Genomic DNA, 15,103 nt, shown 5'->3' on the forward strand with positions numbered 1-15,103 from the left:
TGATATGAAATCTTCCTCCCTATCAATGGCAGATACTAAAAAAAAACTCCTTGTTTTTTTCCCATGGATATGTGTGTTTCTGAGAAGGATTTTATCAACCTATTTTGGGTTCTTATTTTTACTCCTCTTTTAGACCATTATTTTGAACAATCTTGCCTTTTTAATGCCCATTCCAATGAAGTGGTATAAATATTTTATCTTAACTGTGTTCCAGCAGAAGCGGAGTGAACATTAACTGTCTATAAGGGTTAACCCATTAGTGAAAAGGATGCCTGATAAATTGAAAGTGTGGCTCTTAGCCAAGAGAGATCAGTATGTTCTGAGCATTAATTTTCTGCCCTAGGAGTGGCAAATCATGTTGCTTGCATCAGATGTGATACAGCTTCTGAAAGAAGCAACCTCAGAGGCAAATGCATACTCTGCTATTCAGAGAACTGCCCAGTTACTGTGTACAGGAATTACAGGCATGCCTTACTTACAAAGTGATCGTTGTATCTGAAATCATAATTTGAAACTAGGAAACAAAAAGAAACCGTAAACAACTTTAAATCAAGCCACATTCAATTTTCAAAATACCAGGTGTATTAGTGTAAAATTTCTAGGAGGTATTTATATAGCTAATATGTTAAGCATTCTTTGTCATCTTTTAAAAATTTTCAGCCATATTTTCTTCTGTTCTGAGTACTAAAATCAGTAGCCAGAAGTCTTGATGGAGTTGTTAACCCAAAAGCATTCCCATAGCCTCAGTATGGATAAGAAAAGACTGCCAGTCAAGATGTCTGGAAGTGAACCTGTCGTAGAACAATACATGTTTTACAGATGATTAAACCATAGCTAACCTTCCTGTTTTAAAAGAAAATAAAGATTCCATATGTTTTCCTTACAAACTACTTTTTTATCATAGACTCTATTGCATAATTCTCTCCATACCGACTTCACTGTAATTCAGCGACATTGTATTTCATTTACATTCTGTTTAATTTACGTTATGTTTGATTTGCATCAGTGTAAACACCTGCACAAGAGCAAGGAGCACAGAGAATTGGGCTTTGATGGGTGGATGAGATGCTGAGGGGCATGGTTTAGTGATTGATAGGAATGGTTGGACTCGATGATCCAGTGGGTCTTTTCCAACCTAGTGATTCTGTGATTTGACTAATCCAGGCTACACTGAGCCTGTAGTCAAATCCTTTCTAAAGAAAAAATACAGAGAGCCCCAGCGCTAATACTGTTTTGATGTACAGGAATTTATGACAGATCGCATTGCCCATGTACTACAGCTGCAGAGGGCTACAGGGAAGCTTTTTGGGAACCTTCAGTTTGTTCTGGTGGATTATACAGAAAGCAAAACACACCTCTGGGTATAGTGAACACCTGTGCACTTGCTGCCCACTTCACCCAGTCACGTTGAATAAAATCTTCACCATGTCCCATGCACTCTGGGGACACAACACCAGTCCACCAGCTTGGGTCTTAACATCAGAGCTAAAGATATGGAGATAGGAAGGGGTTGTGCAATAGGACTGGAAAGATTACAGCAGCCTCCCCCAGCTTTTTCTGACTCCTTTTCTTAGCTCTGGAGGTGACTTTTGTCAGGAACTCAGCGGCCAAGGGCTGTTAGCAACATAACTATTGAGAGGTGATTCTTATTCAAGCCTTTGTCTTTCCTGATAAAAGAAATTATATCTGTTTTGCATGCGGAATTACCTCGATTTTCTCTGTAAAAGTACTTTATACATTGAAGTTTTGCAGGACAAGCTCACACATGAATACAGCAGGCTCTGAAATACCTTAACTCTGCATTCCTGACATGCAGCCGATTGTACATTAAGGAAAAGCTTAATATATTTTAAAGAACATGGACAATTCAAGTGTGCACAGGGAATGTATCCACTTATGTATCTTTCGTATATTTAAATTAAATTTGTAGAATAGGTCTAATATGTACAATGTGCTTGTTTTGAAATACATGAAATACATCATCATTATTCATTTTCAAGATTTCTAGTGGATGGTTCCTGTTGTTCAAGCAGTGCAGAAAGAACACATTTGTTGCCATTTCGCAAAATACAAAATAATTTCCCAGTGAATGTTCTTTATTTGCTCTCTTTTCCTTAATTTTTCTGGCATAGAAATAAGCACATCAACAGCTCATGTAGAGCATGTGAGCAAAATTTATTTTCCCCAGTGTGATTATGTACTATTGGTATTTCAGCAGTCAGTGGAGATACATCTTGTATATTCATGCATTGACTTAAGAAAATTATCATTCTTTTTGGCTTCCAGCTGTTCAATGACATTATACACCTATCCACAAATAAATTGAAACCACTTTGGGCTTATAATTCATCATTCATTAGAACTTTATTACAACCTACTTGATTTTCTTTTTCAGACACCAGGCAAGATTTGCAAGTTTGGCAAATGGGGACAAAACAGTCTGAAAGAAAGCATACTACAATACGGAAATCAAATATCCAGAAATAAAATCCCAGTAACAGCAGTTCTCCAAGATGTTTTACATATAGATCTTATTTTCTAATGTATTTCACTTTGTTATGTATCCCAAGTATTGGAGCACTTTCTACAGAATTTCTGGGTGTCTGTGTTTCCTCTGCTATTTATAACAGGACCCCAAAGAGACAAAAGTCCAAGATGAATCCATGTTCATCTTCTCTTTAAAGAGAACATCCGAATGCCCCAAAATGACTTTCTGTTTTTAAAGGTACCATTTTCTTTGAACAGAAACTGCAACTGTAAACCTTTTTCCAAACAGCGAGCTGTTGGCTAGGACAAAATGTTGGTGCTGGGATTTGTAAACAGCTTCCCAGTGTTGTCTGCCAAGAGAATTTTTGCAATGTGAGATTTTTCCTTCAGACCTACTTTTAGTCCAGTAGAGACCTCCGGGGCTGTAAGAACTCCCCTCCTTCTGGACCCTAGAAGAAGTCTTTTCTTTCCTGAGCCTGGCTCTCTCGAAGACCTATTTCCTGAGCCTGTAAAGTTTTGGCAGGACGGCAAGCTCAGTCCTTGCTGGCTTTCCCACATCACGGTGAGCAGGAGCCTTCCTTGCCACCCAGCCACATCATGCTAAAGGGAGATACCACTGCTGTAAGCAAAGTAAATCAAGTGCCACTCGTCACAGCTTAAAACAAGCCCAGCAGTATGTTCATGGCATGAGAACAATCAGAATTACAGATATGCTATGCAGGCAATTACTTTTTTGCCAGCTGCCTTTAATTCAATACCAGAATTCATGACTGGCATACACTACCACAAAGAAAACATTATGCACTTAGGAAAGAAGAAGGTGGAATACGATGATACTTACTGCACTGAGCTTGCTTTATCACAGCAAACTGTTAGGTTTTTTTCTTTTGTGCAGTTACAGTTACTGTGTGAACTAGCAATTACAGACAGTGCTTTTACAACAGCACCTTAAAGATTCATTGTTTCAGTCAGGGTAAAGCAAAACCAAGAACTTCAGCACAGCAAAGCCTCCAAAAATTTATAGTGAGCTTGTGTGCTCTGTTTTTAAACCTCCTTTGGAAACCTTCTATATTTAAGTGCAGACAGTAATTATTTACTCACTGACCACAAAAGCTCCATAAATGTCTAGGTACAGTAGCTGGTGTGCAGGTGTTGGACTGAGATCGTCCTGTTTTTAAACTGATGTCCAAATATCGCTGGCAAATATCCACTGAGGAGAGGCAGTGGAAACAGTGATCCCCTTATGCTCAGTGCTTGCTTTTTTTTAGGTTTTGATGCTGTGTGAAACAAATCTCATAATGTGGCTGGGATGGAAGGAACGAGAAGGTGACACCCAAGCAGAGCAGGATCCTTTGCTTGGTGGCTGCTTCCTGTTGCCCTTGCAAATTTCCTTTTTTGAAGCCAAGAATGGCAGTGGCAGGTCTTACTTGAGTACTTACCTGAGTACAAGCACAGGTCTGAGTTACCTGTATTTGTGCCACAGTAAGCACTCAGATAGCAATCCACAATGCTATTCAATATCATTTTCGTTAAAAGGCTGTTGTGCAAGTAAACACTATACACCACCTAAGTGCATTGAGAGGCATCTTGGAAGATACTACAGACCTCGTCAGGCCAATTTGAGCATAGCTGGGTGTGAAAGCAGTGACCTTACCAGCTGTGGGCTGTGTCGGCCCTGGGAGATGGGTCAGGAGTGGCAGCATCGTGCCCCAGCCTGGACCCCTGCCTGCTGGGACCTGCCTGCTTGAGGCACAGCCCTTCAGACAAAGGGTAAGAAGAAAGCCAGCGGTGGGTACAGGGCTGGCAAAAAGGCTTTCCTGGAAAATTCCCTCCCTCAGAAGCTTTGTATTGTGAAGTGTCATACTGGGTTTCTCTCAGAGGCCTCAGAGTCTACTGTTTTGGTAAATCTGAACTGAGATCTTTTCCCCCAGAACACATCCAATGTTAGTATCTATTTCAAGCTATTGGAGAAAATTGAAACATTGCATTTGAATTGCTTATAATAGCTAATTTGTTGATCTACACAAAGGGTTAGCAGCAATTTCTGAGACGGTTCTATTAGATTTTATTTAATGAGACACTTTATTGCATTATAAAACGGCAGACGCCCTTGCTTGTACAGTTTCGACTTCTTTAATTCACTGTTGAGACACTGCCATCACACTTTTTTGGTGTCTGTAATCTGTTCTATGGGTCACAAATGTGCATCAAAGGGATCAAAGGGTTGTTTGGTTGTTTTGCTTTTTTTTTTTTTTGGAGTCAGTCTGTTGTTACAACCGCTTCAAGAGAGTTTATGGTATTTTTGTACAGAAGCCACGTAGGAGAGAAAATAATGAATAGGCTGGAAAATGGAAAGCTCTTTCCCAAGTAGCATAATATCCTACTACCCTCAAGTTGTATCACAGGGAAAATTACTAGCTAGGGAGTTTTACTAAAATACGATTCAATATTAATCTGCTTATTATATTATATGAGAGGAGGTTCAAAGCGACATGTTGGCATTTGCTCTTTTCTCTGCCTTTTTCTCTGACAGTTGTATGTTACCTGATTATTGTTATCTTGCATTTCTTAATTCTTTAGACCAATTCTTAACAAGGTTTCCAGCGCAGAAGGCTCTGTTCAGCAGCAGGCTGGGTAACCTCCTCCTGCTTTTCCTCCAACTGAACTGAGACCACCTAGCCCTTTCCAGGACTCAGTTGCCACTGAGAAAAGATCAAGTAGTTTCCCAACAGTTCATGTTTTTCAAAAACACACTGCTATTTTAATGCTGGGTTTTTTCCACTAAACATTTAGAATGTGTCATGGCAACAGCCACTCTTAGTTCTAAATTTGTTTTCCCATCCTTCATTTAAGAAAAATGATGAAGTTACAATTTATTCCCTTTTAATGTAAAATCTATCATTTTTAACTTTTAGCAACTATAAACCGCTATAGCAATAGTTTGTGAACTGCTTTGGATTTCCTGTGCAAATGTAAATTACTATATTGATTGCTAAAAAAGGTGTTTGGGATAGCAATTGATCATATTAATTCTGAAAAGTAATCTAAATGTTCAATACAAAAGTGAATATGGGGTTGGCACTATGTGTCTTGTAAGCTTTTCAGCAGGAAGATGACAAAAAGCAGTCTAGGAGGAGAATAGTATTCCCAGTGCATATTTAAAAATCAAGAGATAAGCTAAAAATAATCATATCGTAAACAAGTAATGGGGCAATTAATGGCCCATTTTTTTTCTATCCAGTTAACTTTAATAGGTTTGCATGGGTGCAAATTCCTTTGAATAATCAAATGTACAAATTCTGGGTACTAACACTTGAACATTTTACTGTCCAAGCCAGGGCTAAAGGAAAGGACATTTAAGATCCTTTAATGTAACTCTTAACAAATGTACCTCAATTAATTATTACTACTGTTATTGTCACTGTATTTGAAGAATGCTGGAAGTAAAATGCAGTAGATTAAAACCCAGGTACTTTCCATGTACAATTGTATGATTACTTACTTTGATCACATTAAGAAGAGACATAATTCTGCTGTAGAAATCCAACATTCCTTTTTGGAGTGGTTTAATCAGCAAGTAAATTACAGTGAAGCAGGTTTAAGGAAAATAGTCTTTTGCCTATATAAGCAAAACATAGGAAGGTTTTTATTAAAAATTAACCTCTACTCTAGTTCTGATTACCAATTGATCCTTATAAGTCATTATTCATACTTGCATATATTTATAAGGGAATAGGAGAATGTACCTATATAAAATGGTGTAATTAATTCATTTTATAAAGGAAATCAGTATTTTTATGACCTTTTTTTGCACTTTCTTAGTTTGAAAAAAAAGCAGTACTACCTCATAAGACTGAAACTTGAAACATACTGCTAGTTTTAGCTTTCCAGTGGCTCTGCTTCGTGCAAGATGGTTAAGGCAAGATGCATACTAGTATTTAGTTCGAGAATGAAAAGATTTATAAATGGATTGTGTCTATTGTCAAGACACTACACCTTACCATGGTCCAAAGGAGAAACATACAAAAAAGACACAGATATGAATATTTCGTAGTAGTTTATTCTATACTACATCATCCCCATTTTGTTTTAAAGTGAGAGTACAAATCTCTAAATGTCGCTGTGAGTATCGCTTCACACAAAACCTGCTGGATTTCCTGGTCCAGAAAAGCTCTTTTCACTCCACTGGGGGAAGTAACCATATCATTAAAGTTACAGTTTGTCGTACGTCCTCTTCTGGATCAGGGCTGTTAGCATTCGGTAATAGTAGTAATTAATACTAAATTGCATGTCTTCTTTGTAGAAAAGTCATAATAAAATACTTATCATATTATATCTCTCTAACCTTAATGTTCTTTGAATGTTTTAAACAATTTATTTAACAGTCTTTGCTGCTGTAAAGTATAATTGCAGGTTTTCTTCCTTGTCTGGTGCAAGGATTACAAACACACTCTGTATGATCATTACATTATCTCAAATACCTTAAGAAAAGCTTCTTTCTGATCAGCTCAATGTTCTATATATCCTAGGAGATGCAGAGAATAGTGTAATTCACATACATTTTCATCAATCATACTGAATTTCCTTAAAAGACTAAATTCAATCTACATTTCAAAAAATGAAGAAATGTGACCAACGTTCGTCTGATAAGCATCATAGCTCAGCATCAGCTTTATGGCTGTTTGTTAAAGTAGGTAGAAAATGAAAACCTTTTCTTTAAGATTTGTGGTAAAACGACCATTGTAAAGGCAGCTGAAGTCCCATTCTTGCAAGATACGTGGAGCACATTTACATTGCCATCCACATTGCTTTCATGTTCCAACTTGCCTGCTTTTGCTGACACAACATCAAGTCTTTCATACCACTTGTGCAGAGCCTGCTTATAGCTTTTGAGGGCTGTTCCTCTCTCACGCTACTGTTAAAAAGATTTGGTGTTGATGCTGGGGTGTGTAGTGTCTCAAATTTGCATCCATTTTAGGAAATATTTCTTAGATTATCATGTAAAACTGGAGCCCGTCTTTTCTTACCCTCTAAAGTGTCAATGGCTTCAACTCAGCTCTATCCTTTACTTGAGTCACTCTCTCCTGAGACTGCACTCTGGTTGTTTTCCTTCCCTCTGTCTCACTGCTGTTTATTACAGCTGCCCTGTCTGGTGGCCGAGAGTTCATTCAACAGGCAGATGTTCTGTGAGATGCTGGATCCTGTAAAGATTAGCTCTTCAGTTGTAAGGTATATTCAGTAGGGGTAGGATCATATCAGCATGGAAGCCTGAGGTGACAAGCAGTAGCTCCAGATTTTCCATCCTGGGAGGCAGATACATTTAATGAGCTTGCCCTAAGCCTCCAGGAATGGGACACTTGCCCTGCACTGGAAACAGTTGCCCCGTATTGCTGGTTAGCCCTGATCGTTGTAAGTTCATGGCTGGTTCAGTACTGACAAGTCATTATTTCTGGGCTAGTAGAGATGTGTGAGACAATCAATTGCGTGGCTTGTGTGTGGTTAATGGATATAACTAATGTGGCTGAAATAGCATCTGTTTTTCCGATAATGGGCTTCCCAAAGTGTGCTGAGTGTCATTAATGGTATTCATGGCTGTAGGTCACTTGCCAGAAAACTTAAGTAAATACATTTATCAGAATTCAATGCAGACAAGCATCAAAATGAAATATGCAGGAAAGGCACATGAAGAACATGTATCCACCATAGGAATTTCAGGGGCCAAAATGAGTTTGTTTTGCATTCTCTAGTACTATGTCTTCAGGAGACACTGCAGCAAGCCCTGAAAAGCTGCTGAACATGGAGCACAGGAGAGCTGAAAGCACAACTGGCACCCTCTAAACCCCTCTGCCCTCACCCAGGCAGCATGCCAAGAAGAGGCAGAACCAACACTGCAGGGAAAACAGCTTTGTGAAGTTTACCACTTGGATTATCTGTAATTCTTATCTTTTAAGGGAAGATTGTCACTTAATATCTGGTCTCTCTCTCCCATTCTCCCTGTCCCTCTATGGAATCTGCCTTGGATTCCAGAAGACCAAGGAAGAAAGAGGAAATACCTGACCTGTCCCCCAAACTGAAGCAAAATCCTGTTTCATTCCATGGAGTATCCTAGGCAATAACAATCTTATTGGTCACATGAAGTCCAAAAACATTCCCTTTAATGCCTGCAATAATAAACACAATGAATGGCAGTTGCCAGAGTCTAGATTTCATTCCTCCAGGTCCAGATCTTCTTCAGCCTTTTCCCTAAGCCATCCTCATCCTGGGATGCCTCACAGCCCATTCTTTTCTGCAGGCTGATCTTGAGCTTTTAACTCCCTGGGTTGTTCACAAAACTCCATTCTTTTTCTGCTGCAGGCTTTACCTCCTCCCTGTAAAACTCAGCTTGACTGTGTTGAGAACTATGCCTTAAAATGAAAGCCTTTCCTACGCTGATCACATCAATTATGCAGAATTCTGGTGCCTTCCGCTGGGCAGGTGGCAGAGTGCTGAGTGACGGGTATCACGGAGCTGGGCTGGACAAGAGGGTTGTGATCAGCAGCACCAAGTCCAGCTGGAGGTCAGTCACTACTGGTGTGCCTGAGGGGCCGATACTGGAACCAATACTATCTGACATCTTTAATGACCTAGACGAAGGGACAGAGTGTACCCTCAGAACTTTTGCTGGTGATGCAAAACTAGGAGGAGTGGCAGACACATCAGATGGTTGTGCTCCTTCAGAGGGACCTTGACTGCCTGGAGAAACGGGCAACAGAAATCTCATGAAGTTGAGCAAAGATGTATTGGTCAAGGGTTAAAGTTATATCAAAAATCATCAAGTGCTTTCAGGTGCTTTTGAATGTTTTCCCTTGTATCTGTTTCACCTGCTTGCTTATCGAGACAGCCTTTGCAAAGATGAAAGTCTTAAGTAATTCCAATTTTTAAAGTCTTTTTCTAGTTAGTGGTCTAAATTTATTTATATATCAATATCAGCACAAAAAAGGCAGCAATAAATCAGACTATTTAATATTTGCATGATTTGCTTTTTTCATTACATTGGTAATCATGTAGCCCTTTGCAACTGATTTACAAAACTCATTTTTGTGCATATAAAGCAGTTAAGTACTAATAAGAGTATTTTATTTTAGCAGCACACAAAACCCCCAAAATTTTGAACTTGGGTACCTATATCAGTCCAGAGCTTAAAGCCTCAGCATACTGGGAAACAGCATCTCTTTGCTTTGGTGGCAAGCATAACATAGGTGACAGGTTAAAATGCTGGTTCCTAAACCCACAAACACAACTCATAAAACTCTCCCCTTCCCTTCTGATTATTTGAAAGGCTGTAACTACCAAAGTGCTTATCTGTAATCACTTAGGTACCTAAATATCTGATGCTGAGCATGAACAAAATAGCTGCCATCTTGCTCAAACTAATTGTGCTCATGTTTTATCCAACTCCTAAATCTTTTTGGGACTGACTGACCAGGTAACCTGAGTCTTAACTTCTCAAAGGGGCTGCCTGCACAGGCAGGCTCAGATGTCCTCCTTTCCTGCTGATATCCGCCACTATGCCAACACGAGGGATTCCTGGGGCCGCAAAACCATAGCGAGTCAAAAGGACCATGTCTTCTGCACTGTGCTAAGGTGGATACTCCCCAGTGAGGCTGCTCTGTGGTGGGATGTCCTACTATTTTTTCTTAACATCTGTTAATAAAAGTGCTAAAACGCACCTAAAAAAATCAATTTTTGGTATACTCCTTATGTCTCATCTATGAACTTTTTTTGACCTGATGTTCAGCAATGTGACAAATAACTAACAAGATAAGGCACCTTTTTAATAAAAAGAAAATAAAAGAGCAGTGTGCAGGGAAGATCATAGAATAGTTTGGGTTGGAAAGGACCTTAAAGATCATCCAGTTCCAATCCCCCTGCCATGGGCAGGGACACCTCCCACCAGCCCAGGCTGCCCAAGGCCCCATCCAACCTGGCCTTGAACACCTCCAGGGATGGGGCAGCCACAGCTTCCCTGGGCAACCTATGCCAGTGCCTCACCACTCTCATAGTGAAGAAATTCTTCCTTATCTCTAGTCTAAATCTGCCCTTCTCCAGTTTATACCTGTTCCCTATTGTCCTACCACCACAAGCCTTTATAATAGTCCCTCTCCAGCTTTCTTGTACACCCCCTTCAAGTACTGGAAGGTCACTATAAGGTCTCCTCTGAGCTTTCTCTTGTCCAGGCTGAAGAAGCCCAACCCTCTCAGCCTGTCCTCGTATGGGAGGTGCTCCAGCCCTCTGAGATCATCCTTGTAGCCCTTCTCTGGACCCATTCCAACAGCTCCATATCCTTCCTATGCTGAGGATTCCAGAATCACATCATCCCCCATCGTGTACTGAAAATGGGGATTGCCCTGACCCTGGTGCAGGACCTTGCACTTGGCCTTGTTGAATTGTTGTATAGAGTGCACCTTTGGCCAACAGGCTCAGTTTTGGCAAGATTTGTTATCACTTTTTAAATGAAATCGCATCACATTTTAACGTGACTCATACACATTTATGTAACCTTGAGTGGGAATTCCTCAGTCTTGGGCATGCATATGTGACTGGTCCATCAAAAGGATTAGAACTTACCTTTCCTTCCTCCAAGTTGGCACAAGCAAATACTGCAGAGCCACCAAAACCAATGTGATAGGCTCAAGCGTTTTTCATCTGTTCAGAATATGGAAGTTTCCAGGGCTTGAATGACCAGAAATCTAAAGAAGTTGTATCATCAAAGTTATTTTAATAGGTCCTTTGGATTCCTATTTGCAGGAGATACTCTCCTTGCAAATTTCTAAAGCTCTTTTTAATCACAAACATATATGTGAGCCTGGATAGTGAGTGTCAGTCACTGAGAAAAAAATCAGAGTTTAAAGGTCTTAAAGTTGAGGCTTTTCTTGTAACTTAGGGGTAATTGTTGGCACAAATCTGCAGCTACTCAGAAATGTTCCAGTCCTCCAGAACTGAACCCTCATCTCCACCATCACCTTATTTCTCCCACCTAGCTTTCAGGGAATAAATAAGAGGAGGAAATTAAAAAAAATAATCTCTTCTCTAGACTACTCGCAGAATAAAATCTTTCCTTGGGAATATTATGCTTCTTTTGCTTCGATTAGTTCTAGGGTGTTATTATACATGCTTCACATGACCTCCATGCTGGAAGATCAAAGGGTGCCTCCTTGAAAATCAACACTTGATTCGTATAAAATTCTCTGGGGGGAAAAAGCTGCAGACAGAAAAGAACTAGTGGGAAGTTTATATGTGGCCGGTGTGATATATTCACCATAAAATGCACATCTAAATCAAGTGATCGCTTTCTTCCATTACTAGCATTGCTATACGCAGAAGTAGTTGTTCAGTATAGAACAGCTCATGTGAGTAAGAGAATGCAATTAAATTAACTCGAGCCAGGCACCCATGCAAGCTTTTCCTGTAGTGCAGAAATGGGGAATTACAGAGTGTCATTGCCTAAAAGGATTTCTTTGTAAAATCTTGCAAAAGACAGAGACATGCATACATATTCCACTCGATGCAAATATCGTCAGTTATTTAATACATAGTATACTTATTTCTGAGAAGCCAGTGATATTCAGAAAAAATATGACTCAGCCCTCATTTTAGAAACACATTTCTGGAGCAAATCCAAACCAGCAGCTGGGATTTTATGACTCCTGCAGGACCCTGAAAAATCCCACATTCAGCCCTCAGGAATTTTTACTTGCATTGAAAGTGATGGCACTATTAAAAAAATAGCTATTAAGTGGCTTATTGTGGACTCAAGAGTAGGGCAATCTAGTACTTTATTCCTCTGACCTGCAATTTTGCAGAACTCCAATGCCAGCAAAAAAAGTCAGCTGGAGGATCAGAACTAGAGTGTTGAGGCTCAATGTTTGTATTTTTTTTTTTTTAACTGATAATAGAAAGAGTAGGAGTAAAAGCTGGACATCAGAGATAGCAGGCAAGATTTAAAACATGGATGATACACAATCATCTGAAGTTTTATTTGATTCCGTAGCACTTTAAAGCCCAAGTTTCTTTTAAGAAAGGGCAGAGGTTAGGAGAGTAAGTGCCAAAGTAATATTTTAAAAGGAGCTAGATGGCTTCTAAACTACTTCATTGCCTTGAAACCTGTTTCCTGGCTGTGTACTCTCCAGCAACTCTTGGGACAGTTTTCAGCACCTGCTCCTCATGTGGATGCCTGCTGGGCTGAGCAGCCGCAGAGTCTTGTCTCTCTCCCTTCCTCTGAACCTGCCTGGGGCAGTGCAGTTGCTCTGCCTGCATGCCCCAAAGGCATCTTCTGGAAGCTTTGCCCTGCGAGCAAAGAATATGGCTGGAGATTTTTATTTTATATCACTTAGAAATCCACATGCACACTTATATTTTTCCTTAGAAATACCAATAGCATCCCTCCCTCCCCCCTTAACATTACTTAAGTAAAGTGACTATGAAAGGACAGAGAATATTAGCATAAGCATACCTCTTCTTAAAGAAAGGACACAGGACTGTGGTGCAGAGATGCAGGAAATCCACATACAATTCAATACTGATGTAAACCCAGTGTGACACTTCTAACCTGGTGAAATGTTTCTGGTTTGTTATCATCATGCCTTTGGATTTTGTTTACAGGTATTACCTGTGTGCTTGCAGGCAGCCAGGGCTGGCAAAAACAACTCCTTATTGTAGACTCTTGATTCAGCAGAAATCCAGGATATTCCTACTCCTCGTTTGGATCATTCCGGTTCTGCTCAATGACCTGCCACGCACAGTCGCAGCATTAGCGACAACAGGACCACGGGCCAAGTGCAATCAAGAAAAAGCCAGTAACTGCACTCTCATCAACGGGATTTTAATCAAGGGGTTTTCATGAGTATCAAGACAGACATTCTGCATTTTCGTGCTGGCACAAAGTCAGCGCAGAAAAAGGCTGTGTCAGGAAGCTCTCATTATGTTTACAGGAGAATTTAAATGCAGGAAACCCTTCAAATCTTCATCTGAATGAAGGGTTCACGTGTAGTTGCTTGACTGTGTGAAGTTACATAATTTCTATAAATATGAGGAAATTAGAGATAAAATAAAAATAATCACTATGTGACTGTCAGGCAGGATAAAGCCCATACACCAGTCCACCCCCAGAAGTGCCTTGGAAGAAAAAAAAGCTTCATTTGTATTACTATCACTAATTTTAAACAACATTCAACCCTACTACTTGGAATTTTTATAGTGGTTTTTTTTTCCCCTGTCAAAAAATAAAAGGAATATTTAATTGCTGCAGCATTAGTCTCCAGTTAGGAAACGGCTGCATCAGAAACAATTTTGGTAGCGAAATTCGAGGTCTTTTGGTCAAAAGGTCGTAAGAAATTGGCTGCAATAATGACAGAAATCCAACCTGTCACAGCCGGGTCCTGGACTCTCTGTGGTGCAAATCCAGGTTTATTTGATCCAGTGCTGCCCCTTGGGAGCTCGCTTCTCTCTTAACTCCCCAATTCCCAGCTTTCTCACACGTGGGCGCAGGCAAAACTGCAGGAGTGAGGGGGCCGAGCCTGTGTGCGCCCCAAACTCGGGCCCTTCAACAGGTGCGGGAGGCCGTGGACACGGGGGAGCACGTCCCACGGCCCTGCAGCCGCCCCCACATGTGTCCCTGAGTCCCACAGTCCCGCAGCCGCCCCCACATGTGTCCCCACATCCCATAGCCCCATGTCTGCTCCCATGCGTGTCCCATGGCCCCACAGCTGCCCCTACCTGTGTCCCTGAGTCCCACGGCCCCGCAGCCACCCCCACATGTGTCCCCACATCCCATGGCCCCACAGCCGCCCCTACGTGTGTCCCCACATCCCACGGCCCCACGTCTGCTCCCATGCGTGTCCCACGGCCCCACAGCTGCTCCCACCTGTGTCCCTGAGTCCCATGGCCCTGCAGCCACCCCCACGTGTGTCCCCACATCCCGTGGCCCCATGTCTGCTCCCATGCGTGTCCCATGGCCCCACAGCTGCCCCCACCTGTGTCCCTGAGTCCCATGGCCCCGCAGCCGCCCCCATGTGTGTCCCCACATCCCACAGCCCCATGTCTGCTCCCATGTGTGTCCCATGGCCCCACAGCTGCTCCCACCTGTGTCCCTGAGTCCCACGGCCCCGCAGCCCACCCTACACGTGTCCCATGTCCCCCGCAGCCACCCCCACGTGTGTCCCCGCATCCCACATCCTCTCCCATGCGTGTTTCTGCCCTAAGCGGGGCAGCCACACGTCCCACAGCCCCATATCCATTCCCACGTGTATTCCTGCCCAAAGCGAGGCAGACCCACATCCCACATCCCCGCAGCCTCTGCCACGTGTGTCCCTGCCTGAAGCGTGGCTGCCCCATGTCCCACGTCTCCGCAGCCGCTCGCACGTGTGTCCCCACACCCCATGGCTCCGCTTCCACTCCCACGCGTGTCCCTGCCTGAAGACTGAGCAGGGGCAGCCCTGCGTCCCAGAAGCTTCTCCCACACGTGTTTTTGCCCGAAGAGGGGCAACCCCACGCCCCACAGCCGCTCCCACGCGCATCCCTGCACCCCACGGCCCCGCACCTGCTCCCACGTGTGTTTTTGCCCTAAGCGGGCAGCCCC

The sequence above is a fragment of the Phaenicophaeus curvirostris genome, chromosome 1, assembly GCF_032191515.1.
Source record: "Phaenicophaeus curvirostris isolate KB17595 chromosome 1, BPBGC_Pcur_1.0, whole genome shotgun sequence".
In the NCBI taxonomy this organism is placed as follows: domain Eukaryota; kingdom Metazoa; phylum Chordata; class Aves; order Cuculiformes; family Cuculidae; genus Phaenicophaeus; species Phaenicophaeus curvirostris.